At 44.6% G+C, this 22,567-nt stretch overlaps 1 protein-coding gene across 2 annotated transcripts in view; it reads left to right on the top strand.

Annotated features, from left to right (window-relative positions):
* Positions 1–22,567, top strand: part of SLC39A11 (solute carrier family 39 member 11) — a 337,353-nt gene that overhangs the window by 50,149 nt on the left and 264,637 nt on the right. The window lies entirely within an intron of this gene.

Raw genomic sequence — 22,567 nt, 5'->3', positions numbered from 1 at the left:
TCATTTGAACAAATTGGGGGGCACCAGATCGAAGTCCCTTCTGACCCTGGCAGTCGCGTTGGGGATCTGGGCAGAGCGTCACCTGTGCTCCCTTCGGGCGGATCACATTTCCGGGGCTCAGAATATTCAAGCGGACTGGTTGAGTCGTCGTCAGATGGACAATGCGGAATGGCGTCTCCTCCCGCTACTCTTCCAGGAGCTCTCCCTCCGCTTCGGCCATCCTGTGATCGACCTGTTCGCGACTCACGAGAACTCCCAACTTCCTCGGTTCTTCTCGCGATACCCTCATCCTCGAGCAGCCGGCGTCGACGCTCTTCGAACTCCTTGGCCGTCGGGCCTTCTGTACGCTTTTCCCCCGACGGCTCTCCTTCCCAGGGTCATACGCAAGATTCTATCCGAGCGGGCGGAAGTGATCCTTGTGGCTCCTCACTGGCCTCGGAGACCCTGGTTTGCGGACCTCGTGTCCCTCTCGGTGACCCCATCATGGCGCATTCCTCTCTCGGACAACATCCTTACGCAAGGCGTGCTGAAGCACCCAGACCCGGCCTGGCTCAATCTAACCGCCTGGAGGTTGAGCGGCGCTCTTTGAGAGAGGTTCGAATTCCGGCGGATGTTGTGCATACCTTGCTATCCTCCCGACGGCCTTCTACGGAACGTATTTACTCTGCCACCTGGCGGAGTTTCTTCAGTTGGTGTAATCAGATCGGTGTCTCGCCCTTACATCCGTCTATTATTCATATTTTGATGTTTTTGCAGAAGGGCCTCTCCCAAGGTCTCTCCCCCAACACTCTCCGCCATCACATCGCGGCTTTATCTTCAGTACTTACCTGCGGTTCCTTGCCGTCTCTGGCTCACCACCCTTTGGTCCGGCGTTTCCTCCGGGGAGCAAAGAACTTATGTCCTCCTGTTCTACATCGCTACCCGACCTGGGATCTCCCCCTGGTCTTACAATCTCTTACGAGCCCGCCGTACGAGCCACTTCGAACTACCAGTCTCAGACTTCTCACCTGCAAGGTTGCCTTCCTAGTGGCCATCACTTCAGCTCGCCGCATTTCCGAGCTCGCCGCCTTGTCCACCCGTTCGGACCTTTGTGTTTTCCACGCAGACCGAGTGGTACTCCGTTTGGACCCTACATTTGTGCCGAAGGTGAATTCCGTCTTCCATCGTGCTCAGGAGCTGGTGCTGCCAAATTTCTGCCCCCGGTCTTCTCATCCTCGGGAACGTCGTTGGCACTCCCTGGATGTCCGTCGGGCTCTGAGAATTTATCTAAAGAGGACAGCCCCTTTCCGTCGTTCGGAGTCGCTTTTTGTCTCTTTTTTACCTACATCTCAAGGCAATAAGGTCTCGTCTTCAACTATCGGTCGTTGGATTCGCCAGACGATTGCCACAGCATATGACGTTAGATCTCTTCCGCGTCCTTCAGGTTTGACAGCTCACTCCACCCGTAGCGCGGCTACGTCGGCGGCTTGGGCAACACAGGCTCCCTTGCTAGAAATTTGTAGAGCAGCCACATGGACTTCTCCTAGCCCTTTCATCCGGCACTACAAACTCGACCAGCTTGCGTCGGCCGAAGCCTCCTTTGGTCGTCGGGTTCTACAACGGGTTGTTGCCGGAGAGGACAGTACGGTCCAGCGTGATCCCCCCCTGACATCGGGACAGTGAACTTGGGTATGTCCCACGCTGGCTGCTGTCTCCACTCTCAATGGAGAAGGATCGTTGGTCTTACCTGATACGTTCCTTCTCGTTGAGTGGAGACAGCAGCCAGACCCTCCCTTTTTCTTTTCTTTGAGCTGGACTCGGCATTTTTCTGTCTTTCTATCTTGTTTTTCCTTCTTTGTCCCACACACCGAGTCTGTCTTTCAGTCTTCGCCAAAGCTGGCCTGCCCGGCAACAGGGGCGGGACTAAGAATAATTGGCAGGCTCAGTCCTTCAAGCTGATTGGATGGGCACTACCCACGCTGGCTGCTGTCTCCACTCAACGAGAAGGAACGTATCAGGTAAGACCAACGATCCTTTTATGTATACTTCTAAAACCTTATAGATGCTGCTCGCTGAAAATATAACCCAAATTGCTGGTCTTTCTGTTTTCTTTATGCAATAATTATCTCTATTAGACTTGACAAGCCCTTGTTCAACTTTCCTCAGAGAAAATAAACAGATAGACACTTAAATATAAACAAGTGTAATGTCAGGGCTTTGGTAGGTCTCCCTTTGGTAAGCACTGTATGAACTCTGCTATGGTGAAAGTTGGAGGTGAACATCTAATACACATTCTTCCTCTTTTATTCCTTCGGTAGCAGTTGAGGGGTATCAGTTGACAGTATACTTACCAGGTTCAAGGATAAAGAGAATTGGTAAATAGAAGACAAAATCACCTTCTAATATACAAGTAATCCTCATTTAGTAACTACAATTGGGCCTGGAACTTTGATCATTAAGTAAAATGGTGACTAAGTGAAACTGCAATTGTACCTACAATCTTTACCTCAGCTTTCCTTTCCTTTGCAATTTTGTGAAGATTGCAGATGTAAGGATTGGTCACAAAGTTGATCATCCTTATTTATTATTTATTTTAATAATGTTTGTAAGTTGTCTAGCATTGCCTCTAGTGAAACAAGTTTAATAAATAAAAAATAGAGTTACTTTTTCATCACTGCTTTAATTGTACATGGTCATTAAACGAGGCAGTTACTAAATGAGGATTACCTGACTGTATGATCTAATGAAAATCTGAATAGCTAAAGAAGGAATGATGTCCATATTTCAAATGGAACAGTTTGGATTTCAGTATAATAGCAACCTTGTATTAAAATGGGAAGATTGGATTATTATTGTAAAGAGTGAGCAATTCACTTTTGGATACTTAGATTTCTGAAGCCTAGAATATATATATAAAGTTTATTGTCATTGTATGTATATACACAGTATGCCCATACAACGAAATTCACATAACACCCAGAGACCAAGCTCAACACACATGACAATCCCCAGACACCCACCCACCCACTAAAAGTTCCCCACCCCATATGGAATCCCAAATATGCTGCTGACATTTTATGGGAAATTTCTAAGAAGGAGAAGTCAGATCCCCTACTTGTTTTGTCAGTAAGTAGGAAATGATGTGTTTGTATTATCAGCTTCATAGAACAAAACTGTTGCCAATTTCAGTGATGTCACTCCCTCAACAATGGCATTGGCAGTGCCAATTTGCAACCCAAAATAGTAATAGTAATAATTGCTGCTGCTACTAATGTAGCAATATGGACACCCCCCCCCCCCACCTCACTCGGTTTGCCACTAAAAAAAAATCCCATCTTGTGGTAAAATGTTATTTTCTGGAGTTAGATGGCCGGTTGATTGACAATTGGATTTCTAATGGTTCATGCTTGGATTAGTGCAATGGAAACAAGTGGACACAGTGTTGAGGACTGCATGGAATTTGAGAAATTCCAGGATTTATGAGGAACCTATATTATTTCTTGCAGTTCAGAATGCCGTATTTGCCATGGTGACCACAGCCCTATCCCAGCTTACATTTGTTGTAGGATATACAGTGAACCTATTTTCTCTAGTGGAATGTAGGATAGTGAAGTCCAGATGGAGAAACAGTAATGACCCTTGTTATGAAGAACTTGCTATCTGATTAATTTTGGATGATATGTTGCTTAGCTTCTGCAATACCTACTTATTTGTTCTGGACAGCCTCCTGCATGAGGTATATGTACCAGGGGTGGGTTCTAAATTTTTCTACTACTGGTTCTGTGGGTGTGGCTTATTTTGTGGGTGTGGCTTGGAGGTCATGTGACTAGGTGGGCATAGCTAGCTGGTCAGAGTCATTTCTGGAAGGTCCTCGCACTTACGACCAATCCTCGCACTTACGACCCGACTCATTTGTTTGCTTTTAACACTGATCAGCTGTAGGACCGCCCTTTGAAGCCCCGCGGCAAGAGTTTAAACAGTTTTTTTCCCTCTAGTCATCAGCTGGGACTCAGGAGGCAGCAATAGATTGGGGGTGGGACCAAATAAAAGGTAAGAATAACGTGGGAGGGTAGGGGGGTAGGAGGGCGGGGGGGATGTCATATCGTCATCGCTACCGGCTCGGCCGAACCGTACCGAACTGGGAGGAACCCACCACTGATATGTACACATATCATTTATTGTGGGCCCCAACTCTTTATTTAACTTGTAGAAATACCAGGAAAATACTTCTGTGGGTTTACATAACTGCTAAGCATTGATTGCAACAAAATTTTATTTCATACTCCAGGGGGAAGATTATTCACTTCCTTCTACCATATTAAGCATTCAATTCCTCAGAGTGAGTTGTTGTGCCTAAACTATGTTGTAAGCACAAGTATTCGGAGTTCATGAGACTTGCACGGAATTCTTGAGCAATGCATGGAAGCTCCACCAGGGATCTGGAGACGACTTAAATTTATTAAGTTCCTAACATGATGTGCTTGTTTATCTAAGAGTCGTTAGAAGGAGGGATTGGAGAAGAAAACAAAATCATGAAAGATGCAACAATAATGTCATTACTATGCATGCAAGATAGCATTTTGTTCCCTGTTTGATTGCTGAGGGAGATGGTATTCAATTCCAGACGGTATCTCTCATATGGAACTGAATGTGTTTTATTTGAAGTATTCTCTTCAAATGTTAACTTTGTGGGTTGTGGGGGAATAAAATATATGGTGTGTGTGTGTGTAAAACAATAACAGTAACACAAAAGCTCAGTGAATATTTTTATTTGTATGAGTTAACCTCAAACAGTCTCCTATTTCCTCCCCTGTACACAATAATAATAATACATCAGTATCACTGAATTCTTTAGTCTTTTCTGAATTCCTTAATTCTTTTCTGCTTGGAAGTTTTGGGGAAATGAACTGTTGGAGTTGGGTGGACTAACAAAACTAATAAATAAATAGTTTTAAATTCTAAAATAGCAGCATGTTTTTCCCAGGGGCACTTAAACTTTTTGAGAGGGAATTGAGTATCTAAAAGATCAATTTGCACCAAATGCATGAATCAAATGAAATCAGACTGAAGTAAGTTCCTCTTGTTCAATGTTAGTGGAACATTTTCAGATAGAGGTAATGACAATGATTTGGTGACTAAAAAGTAGGTCTTATAAAGAAACTGATTTATTACGCATTCAGAAGAAAAAACTGAGAGGGATGAGATAGTATAGTGCTCTTTAAGTACCTGAAATGATGGTTAGAACAATAAGATTTGTTCTTTAGTATTCCAGACTGTTAGACATGGAATAATATATTTAAATTACTGTATAGGAAATCAAATTCCAATTGAATATTAAAAAGTTAGAAAAAAAAATCAGACAACTAAAAGCAGCTGGACAATGAAAGCAGAGAGTAATTGGATTGCAGGATAGGCACCTGTTAATGTTGTTTTAATTCTGGAGATCCTAAGCAAGAGGTTTTATTATATGCCCCACCAAAATCCCAGCAATTCTGATCCTACAACATACTCATTTTTAATAATGTTCTTGTCTGCTAGATTCCAAAAGGCTTTTTGTTTACAAGAACTTGTTCAGACTACTACTTTTTCTAGCACTGTATTATCTACAGTGTGTGATCTGTAGAGGCACTTTTTTGCAAAAACTAAACAGAAGGGTTTCATATAATCTGATTCTTTTTAACAAAAAGTAGCAATTTCTGAATCTCTAGTTTTGTACTGTATTACAGAATAATGGTCCTCTTCCTACATCTATGCTATTTTCTGATTTTTATTGATTTTAAAGTGCATTCTAGTATAAGTAGTCCTTGACCTACAACCATTTTTAGCAACCAAAGTTAAAATGTCATTGAAGAAAAAAACTTACTATCAATTCTCACACTTATGACCATCACAGCATAATCAATATTCAGGTACATGGCAACTGTCATGTATTTATAATGATTGCATGTCCCGGGGTCCCGGGGTCACATTGCCATTTGCAACCTTCCCAGCTCACTTACGACAAGCAAAGTCAAGGTGGGAAGTTGGATTCATTTAACAACCACATGATTCACTTAACAACTGCAGTGATTCATTTTATAGTTGGGTTAGAACACAGCACCGTTTGTCAATTTCCTTCATGTTGTCTGCCTTCCATAATTTTCCAGAAGTGTTAAATAAGAGTTGCACTTTTTCAAAGTTAATCATTTACCAACATTTGCTAAAATGATTTATGCCCAGATCTTCAAAGATAGTGGTTTTTATTTTTTGTTTTATGGATTCCATAACTGAAAGAGCCTTAATGGTAGATGATGTCCTTGAAAACAAGTCCTTCATCATACCTACAGCTTTTACATGCTTTTCACATGCATGCATTTTAGTTAATTCTCATGGTTCCTACCATGGCCAGAAGTTAGGGGGTTAAAGTTAACACATATCAAGACATCAAGTTAGGAAAGATTGGTGTAGGGGGAGCAGGAGTTAGTTTAGTCGTAGTTATCTGGTCCTGGAAGGCATTGCATGGTCTCCAAATAGCATGCTAGGAATTGAAGATACTTATGGATCCATCTCTATCACTAAATAAAGAATGCTATGTTGTATGAATCTTTTTGTTCCATCAGCTAGAATGCCAGGAGTGCTCCTGTTTTGATGATGGTGATAAAATTTAATCATAAAACTGGCCTATTGTGGAAGGATCGTTGGTCTTACCTGATACGTTCCTTCTCGTTGAGTGGAGACAGCAGCCAGCGTGGGTAGTGCCCATCCAATCAGCTTGAAGGACTGAGCCTGTCAATTTTTCTTAGTCCCGCCCTGTTGCCGGGCATGCCCAGTTTTGGCGAAGACTGGAAGACAGACTCGGTGTGTGGGACAGAGGAAACAAGACAGAAATGCAGGAAAAGGGATTTTCGAGTCCAGCGTGAAAAGACATAGGGAAGGGTCTGGCTGCTGTCTCCACTCAACGAGAAGGAACGTATCAGGTAAGACCAACGATCCTTCTCCATTGAGAGTGGAGACAGCAGCCAGCATGGGACATACCCAAGTTCACTGTCCCGATGAAAGGGGGGGATCACGCTGGATCGCATTGTCCTCTCCGGCAACAACTCTTTGCAGAACCCGACGACCAAACGAAGCTTCGGCTGACGCAAACTGGTCGAGTTTGTAATGTCTGATGAAGGGACTAGGAGAAGACCATGTAGCAGCCCTACAAATTTCCAGCAACGAAGCCTGTGTCGCCCAAGCCGCCGTCGTAGCTGCGCTGCGAGTGGAATGAGCAGTCAATCCTGAAGGACGAGGAAGGGATCTAGCATCATAGGCTGTGGCAATAGTTTGGCGAATCCAACGACCGATGGTTGAAGACGAGACCTTACTGCCTTGAGAAGTAGGTAAGAAGGATACAAAGAGAGACTCCGAACGACGGAAGGGAGCCGTCCTCTTCAGGTAAATCCGCAGTGCTCGTCGGACATCAAGAAAGTGCCAACGACGTTCCCGAGCATGAGTAGGCCGGGGACAGAAATTAGGCAGGATAAGCTCCTGGGAACGATGGAACACGGAGTTGACCTTTGGTACAAATGTCGGGTCCAAACAGAGCACCACCCGGTCTGTGTGGAAAACGCAAAGGTCCGGACGAGTGGATAATGCGGCGAGCTCAGATATGCGGCGAGCTGAAGTGATGGCCACCAGGAAGGCAACCTTACAGGTGAGAAGTCTGAGACTGGTCATCCGAAGAGGTTCATACGGGGCACACGTAAGAGACTGTAAAACTAGAGGAAGATCCCAGGTCGGGTAACGGTGCAGAACAGGAGGGCACAAGTTCTTTGCTCCCCGAAGAAAACGACGGATCAAGGGGTGATGAGCTAGAGAAGCCAAGGAGCCACAGGTAAGTACCGAAGATAAAGCTGCAATGTGACGGCGGAGAGTGTTGGGAGAGAGACCTTGGGCGAGGCCCTTCTGCAAAAACATCAGAATATGTATAATAGACGGTTGGAGAGGAGAGACCCCGACCTGACTGCACCAGCTGTAGAAACTCCGCCAGGTGGCAGAGTAAATGCGTTCCGTAGAAGGCCGTCGGGAGGATAGCAAGGTATGCACAACATCTGCCGGGATTTGTATCTCCCTCAAGGAGCACCGCTCAATCTCCAGGCGGTTAGATTGAGCCAGGCCGGGTCTGGATGTTTCAGGGCGCCCTGTGAGAGAATATCGTCCGAGAGAGGAATGCGCCACGATGGGGTCACCGATAGGGACACGAGGTCCGCAAACCAGGGTCTCCGAGGCCAATGAGGTGCCACAAGGATCACTTCCGCTCGCTCGGATAGAATCTTGCGAATGACCCTGGGAAGGAGAGCCGTCGGGGGAAATGCGTACAGAAGGCCCGAAGGCCATGGAATTTGAAGAGCGTCGACGCCTGCTGCTCGAGGATGGGGGTATCGTGAAAAGAACAGCGGAAGTTGAGAGTTTTCGTGAGTCGCGAACAGGTCGATCACCGGGCGGCCGAAGCGAAGAGCTAGTTCCTGGAAGAGGCACGGGAGGAGGCGCCATTCCGCATTGTCTATCTGTCGGCGACTCAACCAGTCCGCTTGAACATTCTGAACCCCGGAAATGTGTTCCGCCCGAATGGAACACAGGTGACGCTCCGACCAGATACCCAACGCGATTGTCAGGGTTAGAAGAGACTTCGATCTGGTGCCCCCCAGCTTGTTCAAGTGAGCCTTTGCAGCGACATTGTCCGTGAGGACGAGGACGTGGGCTCCGGAGACCAGATTGCGGAATGACTTTAGAGCTAGGAAGACAGCCTTCAGTTCCAGCCAATTGATGGGATGTCGAGCTTCCGAGGGGCCCCAAGTCCCCTGAGCCAGCTGGCCTTGGCAAAGGGCTCCCCAGCCCCGGAGACTGGCATCTGTCGTCACCACCACCCTCGTGGGCTCGAGGAAGAAGCAACCCGCCGAAAGAGCGGGGGAACGCCACCACCGCAGGGATCTTCGTACCGCCGGAGGGAGAGGAATTGGCTTCGCTGAAGTGCCCCTGCCAGCCTTCTGCAAAGGTAAGAGAAACCATTGGAGTTCCCTGGCGTGAAGTTGAGCCCAGGGAACAATGGCTATCGCAGATATCATTTTGCCTAAGAGCTGAGACAAGACATAAGGGGAAACCACTTGACTCTTTTCAACCCGGGAAACCAACTGCTGCAGGCTAGCTTGCCTATCGGGAGAAAGGAAAACCTTGCCTTGAACAGAGTCAATCAATGCCCCCAAGTGCACTAATCTAGTGGAAGGAGAAAGATGGCTCTTCTCCAAATTAACAGAGAAACCATGAGCCGCTAGCATCTCAACCGTCAAACGAATATCTAGGGCAGCCTGCTGTACAGAAGAGGACAATAGTAGAATATCATCTAAATAACACTGGAGACGGACTGAACGGAGGCGGAGCTGAGCCGCCAAGGCAGCCAGCACCTTCGTAAAGGTGCGAGGGGCAGAAGAGAGGCCAAACGGGAGAGCCCTATATTGGTAGTGTGCTCCGTCATAACAAAACCTTAAAAACTGTCTATGGGATGGGAGGATAGGGATATGAAGGTAAGCCTCGGTCAGGTCAATGGAAGAGAGGAGGTCGCCCCTCCGAACCCCGTCCTGAATAGTCTTCAATGATTGCATTTTGAATTTTCTGTACACAACGAATCTGTTCAAACGCTTGAGGTCCAGGATGGGACGCCACCCCCCCGATGATTTAGGGACTAGAAACACCCTTGAATAGAATCCCGAACCCTCCTGGCCGGGAGGCACAGGTTGAATAGCCCTGATAGACAGGAGATGCTGGACTGAGGAATCCATAAGTGACCTCCTGACGGGATTACGAGAAACGGGACAGCAGACAAAGGTGTGAAGGGGGGGGCAACAAACTCAATGGCCAGCCCAGATTTTAAGGTGGCATGGACCCACTTGTCCGAGGTGGATTCTTCCCAGACAGCGGCAAAGAGACCCAATCTACCGCCAATGGGAGGATCCAAAGGGCAATCAGCGACGGCGACGGGCGAAATGACCTCCTCCCCCTCAAAAGGGCCGCCTAAAGTTAAAGGGGCGCCCTCTGAATGACCTATCGGAAGAACCCCGCTGCCTGTTGAAAGACCCCTCTCTCCTAAATGTGGGGAAGGGAGAAGAAGAGGAGGACCCCCCATCCGCACCTCTGGAGTAAGAACGAGAAGGGTACGGTGAGAAACGGGGTGCTCCTCTCCGGAAGGCCGCTGCTAACACCTTCTTTTTGTCCCTGGTTTCTGTAAGGAAAGGATCTAAAGCATCTCCGAAAAGCTTAGTGCCCTTGAAGGGAACCGAAGCTAAGCGCCACTTGTGCCTGGCATCGGCCTGCCAGTGACGGAGATACAGCAAACGACGAGCTGTGACTGCTGAAGCCAAAGATTTAGCGGAGAACCTGGCAGCGTTGAGAGTAGAATCGGCTGAAAATTGCACGGCAGCTACAATTTTATTCAGGTCTTGTCTGATACGAGCATCTCCGGAAGCTAGCTTTTCTTGTAACTGACGTAACCAAAGCAAGGTTGTCCGATTAAAGAAGGAAGCCGTAGTGGTTGCTTTAATCGCCCAGGAAGAACTTTGAAAGGCCTTTTGAAGAACCTGATCAGATCTGCGTTCATCAGGACGGAGACCTTCGTCTGGCTCGCCCGGGACATTGGAGTTAGGAAGAAGGGCAGCCACTGGGGCATCAACTGAAGGAATTTGAAGAAGGGACTCGAGCTCCGAGGATACTTGAAAATTCCTTTTGTCAAAAGACGAAGGGAGGGGAGCGGATGCCGGGGATTCCCACTGTCGTTTTACTACATCTAGGAAGAGAGGAGGAGTAGGAACAGATGTTATAGGTCTAGCTGGTTCCGCGAACATCGGGTCCAAAGATCCAGAGGAAGACGAAGAGGGAACTGGATCGGCGTTTGGGGAAGATAGACGGGCTGTATTAACAGCCTTGAAGAGCAATGATTTGAAAAGGGCTTGAGGAAAAAGGCCTGTGAAAGCCGGCTGATCCGGGGGAAGGTTCTCATCTTCTGACAGGTCAGACACAGAATCTCCTTCATCGATCAGGACAGAAGGATGACTGTAGTGAGAAGAGGTAGGAGAAACGGACCGAACAGAGCGTGAGCATCCTTCCTCACTGCGGCCTGCTGAGAACGGGGAAGCCTCTCTCACCGATCCATGTCGACTGGAGAAGCCCGAACGGGCGGCCAAGGACCTTTGAACCGCCGCCTCAATCATTTGCTGTAGTTGATCCGGGGGAACGGATGATTCTGAAGACTGGGGAGGAGGGGGGTTGTGGGTAGGAGCCGCCTGGACCGCTGGTGGGACAGAAACCGGTTGATGAGAAGATGAGCCAGGACCCCACAGATTTTCCTCAGAAATAGTCACTGGACAATCCTGCAGAGACAGCTGGTCCGGAGTAGGTGAATGAGGTACGACAGCTGGAGGTGGATTAGTCGAAGCAGGAGGAGGAGGAGAGGGAGGAGCCAATTGAGCACTTGCCTTGTCACATAATCTGGTTAAAACCTTGTCTCTACGTTTTTCCACTTTGGAAGAAGAAGAAGATGGCAAATCACGCGTGGAAGACTTGTGATGAGAACGTGAGGGCTGAGAAGACCTGGAACGAGATCTGGAATCCCCCATGGCAGATTGTTGGGTAGCAGACGTGGAGTCTGATTGACCAACTTCACTTGCACTGGCCTTCCGGCCGTGCTTAGATTTTGAAAGAGCCTTAGGCATGGCAGAGAACAAGGTTGGAAATGTAACCCCCCCCACACACCAGATTGAGCCTCAATAATTTAAATCTGAATATATGGAAGGGAGCGAGAGGAACTCCACGTGAGATAGCCTTGTAGAATAGTCACTGAATTGATACAGATCAAGGCCAAACAATTTAAGTTGGGAGCAGAGACTCCACCAACTGAAAGCGTGGCGGGGGGGTGAGGCTTGTAAGCCTTGCTGGAGGAGAAGCAATCCCTCAATTCAGCAAAATTCAAATTAAGGCCACAGTCCTGTGACCGTAGAAATAACAGCACTTGCGGGGGCGTAAAGCTCCACTAAGCTTAATGGTGGTTGGTGGTTAAGCCCAAATATTTGTGATAGAGAAGGGGGGCGTGAAGCTCCACTGGGCACAAATCTAATACCACCGGATTAGGCCGCTGTATCAAATTAGGCGGGGGGGGCGCGAAGCTCCTCAGCTGCCAGAAATGCAGCCAGCAACCCGATAAACTGTGGCGAGCGGTCACGAGGTAATCTAAAGGAGGCCGCAGCTATCGGCTACAGAATTACAGGAGTGGGGGCGCGAAGCTCCTCAGCAGCAAAAAAACCTCAGCCCGCCACTCTTCGCATTCAAATTAAGCCCCTGGCGATCAGCCGTAAAGGCTCGATCCAGCAGAGTGGAGGTTTGCAGGCCGCTAGTTAGGTGCTCCCCCCCCCAGCGGCGAGAACTTTGCAGACCAAAATGGCGGACGCCGCTGATTCAAAGCCCGCCAAAATTGCCGATAAACGAATGGGGCGAAAAGAGGCTTTAAATAGGGAGGATGAGGAGAACAACAGGAAGGGATTGTCCCCCGAAGGTCCAAGGATTAAAGAAATTCTCCCTTAAGGGGAATAGAGGGCAGGCGTTCCCACGCCCCTGGCAGAGCCAGGGGAGATCGATGTTATTAAGGGTCCACTTCCTTACTCACAACTTGCAAACTCGAAGTCAGGACGGTCCAAATCAGCCAGAGAGAAACAAATAAGGTTAAATCGAATTGCCAGAGCGTAGTCAAACAGTCCAGGTCCAAGAAAAATGAGAAATATTTCACATTAAGAGATAAAGGAGAGGATTTTAGGCAGAGAGAAGTCCCACACACCAGCCAGCGCTGAAGGACTGAGCCAAAAACTGGGCATGCCCGGCAACAGGGCGGGACTAAGAAAAATTGTCAGGCTCAGTCCTTCAAGCTGATTGGATGGGCACTACCCACGCTGGCTGCTGTCTCCACTCTCAATGGAGAATGTACTTTTGGGGTCAGGCTTTTATGTGAAGCTTATCATATCATACATCATGTCCACTTGTATCTTAACCTTGTAATTGTGTCTTAAAGCTGGTTTTAATCTCTGTACAGATGTTTAAAATGCTGTATAAAGCTGAATTCTGATATTTTAGGTTTGCTAAGCTTGAAACCCCAGTTTGTGTGCTCTTTGCATTGCATTTAAGTAGACTTTTATATTTCATTTTGAACATGCAAATGTTGCCCTAAGAGCTTTGTCTTTAGAGTGACTCAAAACTTGAAAAATAAGTGACTACAGTAGCTCTGTAATTATATGAAGACTTTATTATCTGAACCATATTAAAAGAAAATTTTGAGTCTCCCCAAAACCAAACCAAACAAAAATTCTCAAAGATGCCATTTGCCTGTATCTTGCCTTTGGAAAGTTCATAGAAACTGCAGGATTCTCTTAAGTTTTTATTTTATTTTATTTTATCAGATAAATAAAACTACATGTGATTTATTGACATCTAGAAAACACATTAAGAAATATTTTCTATTTATTGCTTTCGGAATGCATGTTACATTCCTGTAAGTGATCTTGAATGTTCCTTTTTTAAATGGTTGTCAGTCAAGGTGAAGGCTTTATTTCCTGTCGGATGAGGCATGTAAGACATGAAACAAAATTGCTTCCTTCTATTCTCTCTTCCCAGGTTTGCTTGACAACAGTGCTGATATTTATTGTCTACCTAGAGTGGGAAATGAAAGTATTGTCACTGCTTTTCTTTAGACTTTAAAAACTCCCAATAAAATGCTATTGAGGCAAGGTTTATCTCAAACATCCATCAGTGACAACAGTAGAAAGCCCATTGGAAGCAAGATATCTGAAATTGGCTTTTGGTTTAAACCAAGGATAGGCAGCTTGTTGACCTCGAATTATAGTTATAATTCCATACTGTGAACATTGGCAGTGCTGGCTGGATGAATGGAAGCATATGGTCGAGGATGCCTTACTTCTGGGATGGCTGATGTTTGCCAAAGCTTTCAGTTTTATTTCAGGGCCGAATTCAAAGAGCTCTTTCAACTTTTGCTGCTGTGTTTTGGTCCTTGCAAGTGATGAAACCTATAGAAGAAAAATATAGCCATGTCTGAAGGATACTGCAAAATCCCCATTCCCTCCCTACTCCTGGGGGAAGGATATTGCAAAATCTCAATTCCCACCCCACTCTATGGCCAGCCAGAGGTGGCATTTACTGGTTCTCCAAACTACTCAAAATTTCCGCTACTGGTTCTCTGAACTACTCAAAATTTCTGCTACCGGTTCTCCAGAACCTGTCAGAACCTGCTGGATTTCAACCCTGCTTGAGCCCCCGTGTGTGCTGTTGGTTGTGACTCCGACCCCCGAGCCTGTCCTAACAGAGGGAGAGGACTCAGAAGGTGAAGGAGAGGATTTGGCAAGGCCTCCCTCTCCAGGACCTTCCTCTCTGGCAATGCCTCAGGTTTCCTCCGAAGGCCAAGAGATATGCCAGGAGCAAGGCAGTTCGGAGCAGCCGCAGATAGAGAGCGAGGGGGATGAGTTTTGGCTGGATCCCAGATAGCGTCAGAAGGATAAGCGCATGCAGCAGAGAAAGAGGCGTGGGCGGGCCAGAGATTGAGCTGAGTCACTGGACCACACCCCACAAGGGATAAAAGGGGATGTGTCGGCTATTCAGGCCTTGTGACGGACAAATTGAAAAGCTCGGAAGTCATATCGTGTTTCTAGAACCCTGTTAGAATCTCTTTTTAGATTTCTTTGGACTGGACTTTGACAATTCTTTGCTTTGTGGAATTAATTTGGTATATCGGACTGAGGAGAAAAAACCTCCCTTAGTGAGTAAAATCTCTCGGCAGGCAGTTCATGGTTCGCTGCCAAGACTGTTATCTTAAAGGAATTCCTGACTATGTGATTCATTAACTCCTGGATGCCTGTTTGTGTGTGTGCGTGCAACGGGGACAGAACACTGTTATACATGTTTGGGACATGCCTGATTCTAGGATTTCTTTTAATTAGAATATCAGATTTTGTATCAGGAGAACACCTGTCAAGTTCAAGCAACCAGAACGGCTCTGAGAATGAGTGGAATAGATTTCTTTATTGTTGGCCGCCAGTTTACAAGAATCTCACCAGACTGTCTGTCTTCCCTTGGAAAAAGGGAAGACCTAAGAGCCTGACTTTCTTCCTCATAATGGATTCTAAGCCAGAATTCTTTTAACACACATGCACTCTCCTCCCACCACTCTTCTCCTTCAGTCAGTGGTTCAACCACAAAAGCTGGGTACTTAAACTAAGCTTCTATATACAGATATGCTGCCCCAACATGTAAATGGAGGAGTTGATCTGAACAACTGTTCTTGGCTACCTTATCTAGAATATGCTTAGGATGAGATTTTAAACCAGAGTTACCTTTTTTCCTCCGTGAATCTTATGGTCTCCTATGACATCTCCCAGTCCTTGAGATTCTCTTAAAAGTCATCAGAATTAATTCTGGTTCTTTAATTTTGACAGTTTCACAGAATATCATGGGGTTGTGCATTCGGATATATTAGTTGAGTTTTAGTAGTTTATTGTCATACAGTATGGGTTGGTTCACATTTAAAAGGATAACGTGACTTTCACTGAGGTAGAAGAACCAGCATGAGCCTTGGACTCATTTCTCCTCTTTTGGGTTTGTCAGTAGGAGATGCAAGGACCCCTTGCTTTTAAACAAATGTATTCATTACATCCAGAATCAGGAAACTTGTTAGAAGAAACTAGGATCAAGATGTGACTTTGTGTCTGGGTTTGTTCTACAATTACGGGTAAAATAAACTGGAGATACAGTACTCTTTCTATGATCTATAGATGGATTCGAAAGAGTTCTGCTGTCAACAAATAACAATTATGCTTCATACATTTCTTTTCAAGTTCATTATTCCTTAGACTTTTTGAGATCAAGAAAACATGCCCCTTTTTTTCCTCCTTATGTTTTGTTTCAGAACCTTAGGATTTTTTTTAGATTGTATCCCGTTAATTCCATATTTCCAACATGAAAAAAAAAAAAGCCCCGTTGAATCAGCCCATATGCAAATCACATGAACCCAAGAGGCTTACCCAAAATGGACAAAAGGGTGAGAGCTGTTTTTCACTGCTATTTCCTAGCAGCTGGTATTAAATTTACCTGTCTGTGATTTAATAAGTAGAATGCAGCCATCAAGATTAGTAGCCAAGGATAGCAAGATATTCCATTATTTTTCCCTGGCCTCTTTTCAAGTCATCTGAGCTGCTAGCCTTTACCACTTTTGATTGTAGTGAACAATGCTCTATGTAGCTACCGTAGTTAGGTTATTACTTTTGCAAGCTGCAGGAGGTATGCAGTGCTTTGTTTATGTGCTTTGAATGTATCCCACATTGAAAACGCATGCACATAAAATGTAATTTTTATTTTTCTTAATCACTTCCCCTGTGAGAAAACACACCTTTTTACTTTGATGGGCTTATTGTATTTGGTCCTCAGTGTACTGTTGCATAGTTAAAGGTACTGACGATGATGATACATTTTATTAATTATTTTAAAATTACAGTAGTGGGAGAAAACAATTCCCGAATACTCTTTATTAACTATAGGAAAGGTACTCCCCCCCCTTGTATATGATCGTATGTAATGCATATAAAGTATCTGCTGTTACTGTCCTTGAAATGCCATATTTTATTATTTCTTCATCTATTGAGTATTCATGGCACTGTCAATATCCTACATTTATAACTTTTTAAAGAGAAATTGACTTGCGTTAAGATTGATCAATAGCTATCGCAATCTCTCCCTTTTAACAGGAATATATACTTCTCAATCCGTACTTCCCACCATGTATTTCACTGCAATAAAAATAAGTACAGCAGTGCCATAGATTCCCAACAGATGAATTCATGATTATGGCATGTAAGATCCCTAGTAATTTGCACTATGATAATTTTGTGGTTCTGATTCTGATTGTCAGGTTCTTTGTTAAGCTTTGTGAGAGTGTGTATATGCATATAAGAGATAAATGAAAACTTTGTAGATTACAATGTGCTGGAAAAGCAAAGGAAGGTTCATAAAGCAGAGCTATTCAGAAACCATGTGTTTGCTTTACCTTCTACACCTTACTACCTTGATAATTCTTAGTAACTGGAGGCTTCAGATGTTTTTTTTTTAATGGACCAGGTCAGATTTTTCAGACCATATTACCCAGAAGAAAATACATTGTATTTTCTAATCAAGTTAATTTTCTTACGATAGTAGTTTTTCCCCCCTATCTTCTATATTAAAATATATGTTAGGATCTTGAATTACAAAATAATGACATGATCATTTCAGGTTTAATTTCCTCTCTTTATCTTGCTACTCCATTTTTTTTTAAAAAAAAAAAAATTCTCCTTCAAACCTTTCTAAAACAAAACATGAGACATCAAAGAAATGTGTCTCATAGAGAATTAATAATACATTTGAAAAATGAAAATTGTGCTGTTTTCCCAAAATGGTTATTGGCTATTATGTTACATCAGTCTAGAAAAAGACTCCCTTCATTTTCTAGAGTATTGCCATTCCAATCCGGGTTCTGAAAATAACAGCATCCTCAATTCTTTACATTAGAACTATGTGTGAATTAGGTCCAATTGATAATAAAGCTATCTTCAGTCTAAAGTTATAAAGTAACATGACCAGTAAATTCAATGTATGTCTGTTTCACTTCACCTATAGTACCTATCTTCATTCTTAAGGCAATATAGCAGTAACAATATGGAGCAGTAATGATGGAGGTATATAGTGTGGTGTGAACCAAGTCTCTGAATTTTAGGAGACATAGTGTCAACAAAACCAAAACACGTCTGTTTCTTTTCTGTGGTAGATAATATGAGATTTCCTTAAATCTTAAATCCCAAGAGTCTTCCATAGCTTCCAATATGAGTATTTATAAGTGAAATAAAAATTGGCTGCACCATTTTTGATAACATACAAATCAGCAGTACGTAATTTTTTAATAGAATATTTCAGTTGATATAATTCATCTGGAGGTGAAAAGATGTAAGCATCTAAACTAAGAGAGAAAAATAGCCATGTATGAAATAGAACAGGAAAAAAGCTTGACACACAGATGGGATTACAAACAGGAAAGTAAAGGGATAATCAGTAGCTGAGGAAAAGTGCAATAATAATCTTTGAACCAAGGTGAAAAATGGATCAGCAGGCTTGGGATCTCTGATAATTCTGTAGATTTATAAGAGAAGTCAGTACAAGATAGAAGTTGCTACTGTTACAAAATGACTAAAAACAACTAAATCACACAGTACTATAATCATTTGGATCAGTCTACCTCCAGCTCTTGAAAAAAAATGGTAATTTGCACCCTTTGTCCCCAGCTGTTAAAACATCTCTGAGAATTAGTCTATGAGAAGTACAACCCTTTCTCGTTATCCTGTTTGGTAGTTAATTTAGTGACAGAATAGTGGGGAAGAATGGGTGGTGTAAGCATACCCTGATTTTGGCTTCCATCTTGCTGAAGATGGCAGCATGAAGCTCTTGCAACATGCAGTTGTATTTCACGATTGCAGTTGAAGTTTAAACAGCAACCACGAAGAGTAGTTTCTAGTAATTTTCCCCTCTAAGCTGCTCCTTTGAGGAAGCAAATGCATGTGGGGTGATAAATCCAGAAAACAGCCTTGCCCTTTCTGCTGCTCTGCACATGACGTTTCACCTCAGTTTCAGTTGGACCTACAGTATTTAAAAAGTGATTGTTTTATTGATCTATATTGCCTTGGAGCTCCATTCGCCAAACAGCTTTAGCCAAAACATTTTCCTCTTTGTTTTGTCTACAGCGATGGATGTAATGAACCTGAAAAAACAGATTATTTGTATTGTACTCTGCAAATGAATTAAGAATGCCATTCAGAGAATGATTTTAACCGTAGGGGGATAGAAGATTGACTTACCTAGGAGACAGTGTTCCATTTTTCTGGGGAAGATGAGAAAATTTACTAATCCTGGGCATACAATTAACATGATTTCCTGCTAATTTGCAGCATTTCCCAAAAAATAAACGCAAGGATGAAAGCAATCTGAATCAGGGTTTTGTTTATTTAGCTTTTTATCCCAAACTCATTTATAGAGTTGCTTTATTTTAAATAAATCTAATTATACCCCCAAAGGAAATCCACCAATTTAGAGAGTGGGTTGGGAATGCAAAGAACATGAGCCATTTTCCCTCCCCTATACAGTAACAGTAACAGAGTTGGAAGGGACCTTGGAGGTCATCTAATCCAACCCCCTGCTCATGCAGGAGACCTGTACTAGGGATTTGAACTACCGAACTGCTGACCTTTCCGATCGACAAGCTCAGTGTCTTAGCCACTGAACCACAAGAGGCTGTATACGAAAACTTGGAATCAAATTTGCACGCAGAACCTTTTCCATCTGGAAATCCCAAATAGATGTCCTTTCCTTTTCTTTATAGGTATTGCAAAGACCTACTATCTTATTTTTTTTCCAGCTACTTTACTGTAGCTTCCTGCACTTTGGATACAGGGAGCAGCGACTCCAGTTCAGGGCTTGTGCTTTGTCTATTTTTCTTTGGAAAAGAATTGTTCAGTTCTGTTAATTTGAAATGTGTCTAAAGAGCACTCAAAGCTTTTTTTTTTTTACCAAAAAGAAAGAAGAAAAGAAAATTTAATGGTGCCCTGCTCATTCTACTTGAACTGATTAGGGCTGTTGGATTTTCAAGGTTAAGTTAGCAATCTCAGCCTAGCAGAGTTCTTTGCACATTATAATGCTTCATTTAGTGATAGTCAATCTGCATGAGTTGCAATAATGAATCTTCAACTAGGTTCCAAAGCAGATCACCCTGACAATGACCTGAATGATGGGTGGTCCATTATTAAAAAGTCAGCCCATGAAATTCATTGTTGGTAGACTTCCTGTCTTTTAGGAGTCAAGCTGCATATCCCATCTTTTGATGAGTACAGGAAATAGTTGAACCAGTATCTATGGAGATTCTCAGTTATCCAGGTCATGGTTGCCTCAGAGATGCTTCCCCCTGCCCCCTTTAAGAGACAGCTGGACTTTCTGGTTTTTCTTTGAAGACGTTTCACTTCTCATCCAAGAAGCTTCTTCAGCTCTGACTGGATGGTGGGGAATGGAAGGATTTATACTCCTTGCAGACAGCTGGTCATTTGCATCCTTTTAGCAAGTCATTAAGGTCACCTGGAAGTTTATCTGTGTCATCAGGGCCACCTGAGTGGTGCAAATGGATGTGGAGCCTTCTTGGAACTGTTGAAAGGACTGTGTTGCACCACTCAGATGACCCTGATGACACAGATAAACCTCCCGGTGACCTTAACAACCCACTAAAAGAATGCAAATGACCAGCTGTCTGCAAAGAGTTTAAATTCTTCCATTCCCCACCATCCAGTCATTTCCCACCTCCTTGGATGAGAAGCAGAACATCTTCAAGGAAAAACCAGAAAGTCCAGCTGCCTCTTGGGAAAAAAAAAGCATCTTTGGGACAGTTGAACCAGTATTTTCTAGGCAAATTGGATGGAAATATAGATGAAATTTCCTTTAACAGAGTTACATTACCAACATCTTGGTTGGACTACCAGATACTCTTTGTGTCTGTAAGCCTTTAAAGACAAGACCTGATGGCTTAAACTATCTCAGCCTATTTACATCTAGCCAGTGGTGAGATTAAAAAAAATTCCCTACTGGTTCTGTGGCTTGGAGGGAGGGGGGTTTCCCTGTGACTGAGTGGGCATGGCCAACTCGCCATTACTCACAGCAACACCCACTCAGTCACATGACTCCACCACCACCAAGCCATGCCCACAGAACCTGGTAGGAATTTTTTTTTAAATTTCTATTCTGCCTATTTTCCCCTGTCGCGAGATGCCTGCAGTCGCAGCCTATTTTTTTCTGTGTGCCTGGAGGTGCTTCTGGTGCCGAAAGATGCAGTAGCTGCAGGCTTCTTGTAGCGAAAGTTACCAGAGCCACTCCCCTTCTTAAACACCATCGCCGCCCTGCCATCGCCGCCCTGTTCCATGCACCAGCCAAGCATTCACACACAATTTATTTATTCATTCGTCATTCATCAGTGGCAGAAGGCAATGGTGTGCGCATGCGTGGCTAGCGCATGGAGCAGGGCAGCAATGGCGGTGGTGCTTTTAAGAAGGGGAGCGGCTCTGGCAATGTTCGCTACAAGAAGTCTGCAGCCGCTGCATCTTTTGGCACAAGAAGTGCCTCCAGGCGCACTGAAAAAAAGAGGCTGCGGCTGCAGGCATCTCATGACAAGGGGGGGGGTGAGATGCGGGCTTGCGGGCAGCCCAGCAACGACGGCTCAGCCCTGGCTTGCCTTCCCTGGCAGCCAGCTGCGGGAGGAAGGTAAGGATGCGCTATGTGATGAAGGGAGACTGGGCAGTGGGCGGTGAGCAGGCAGCGGCCCCAGGGCAAGGCCAGAGCCAGGGAATGATGCATTCCCTGGCCCGGTTGAGGTGGGAGGTGAGCGAGTGGTGGCTCTATGGCAAAGCTGGAGGCAGGGAGTGGTGCATTCCCTGACCTGGTCAAAGTGGGCAGCAAGCAGGCAGTAAGCAGGGGGCGGCTCCAGGGCCTCGGGGAATTGCATATCCCTGGCCCCTGGGCCCCGACAAGGTAAAGGGGGAGTGGGCAGCATGCATTGCTTACCTTTGGTGAGCTGAGCAGGTGAGGTGACTGGCGAGGTGAGTAGCTGGGCAGTGTGGCGAAGGGAACTTATTTGGGGCAAGCGGTTAGAAGCGCCAAGCGAGCCACAAGGGGCGAGTGAGCTGGAAGAGGCGGGCGGGGCCACCACCGATGATTGCTATTGGTTCGGCGAACCAATGCTAATCATTCCTACTGGTTCGCCTGAACCGGTCTGAACCAGTAGGATTTCACCCCTGCATCTAGCATAATACATTTTAAGAAGAAACCAACATCCTAAATGCTCTGGCTTTGGAGTTGCCCCTTGGCTTGCCTTCCTTCCTTCCTTCCTTCCTCCCTCCCCCCACCCTCCCTCTCACAGTTAGCCATTTTTTTCCAAGAAGGAACAATGAGCAGAGGAAACTGTTATGACTCAAATGACCAAGGCAGCTTTCTTGTGGAGAAATTAATTTTATTCTAGTTTTTTTTTTTTTTAAACAAATTCAAGGAAATGAAAATACAAATGCCACCTTTTAATGGCTTTATTGCATTTAGGGCATGTCAAAATTTTCAAATTTCAATTTCCAAACATTCAGGGTGCTCAAATGTAGTGACATGCCTTGGGGATTGTAAAGATATTATGGCTACTTTAATATAATGTAGATGTGCTTGGTAAGGAACTGCATAAATATCATAGCTTTTTAAACATTTTGTTTGTTTCATAAAAGCATATAAGTTTAACATGTGCAGCTAATTTGTATGGGTATCCCTGCACACACCTTTTTCAAAATTCAGCAAAAGTACTCCTTTGAAACTGGTGTCATTTTTTATGCAAGCAGTGCCTTTAACTTAGTGTTTCTCTTGGGCATTGCTTTTTTTCCAGGTTATTGTTTCACGTTACATATGAAACATCTGGAAGCATGGAGAGGAATAA

This window comes from Pantherophis guttatus, chromosome 2 (genome assembly GCF_059756535.1).
Source record: "Pantherophis guttatus breed Tessera chromosome 2, ASM5975653v1, whole genome shotgun sequence".
NCBI classification, from domain to species: Eukaryota; Metazoa; Chordata; class Lepidosauria; order Squamata; family Colubridae; genus Pantherophis; species Pantherophis guttatus.
This window is presented reverse-complemented; position numbering and strand designations above follow the sequence as displayed.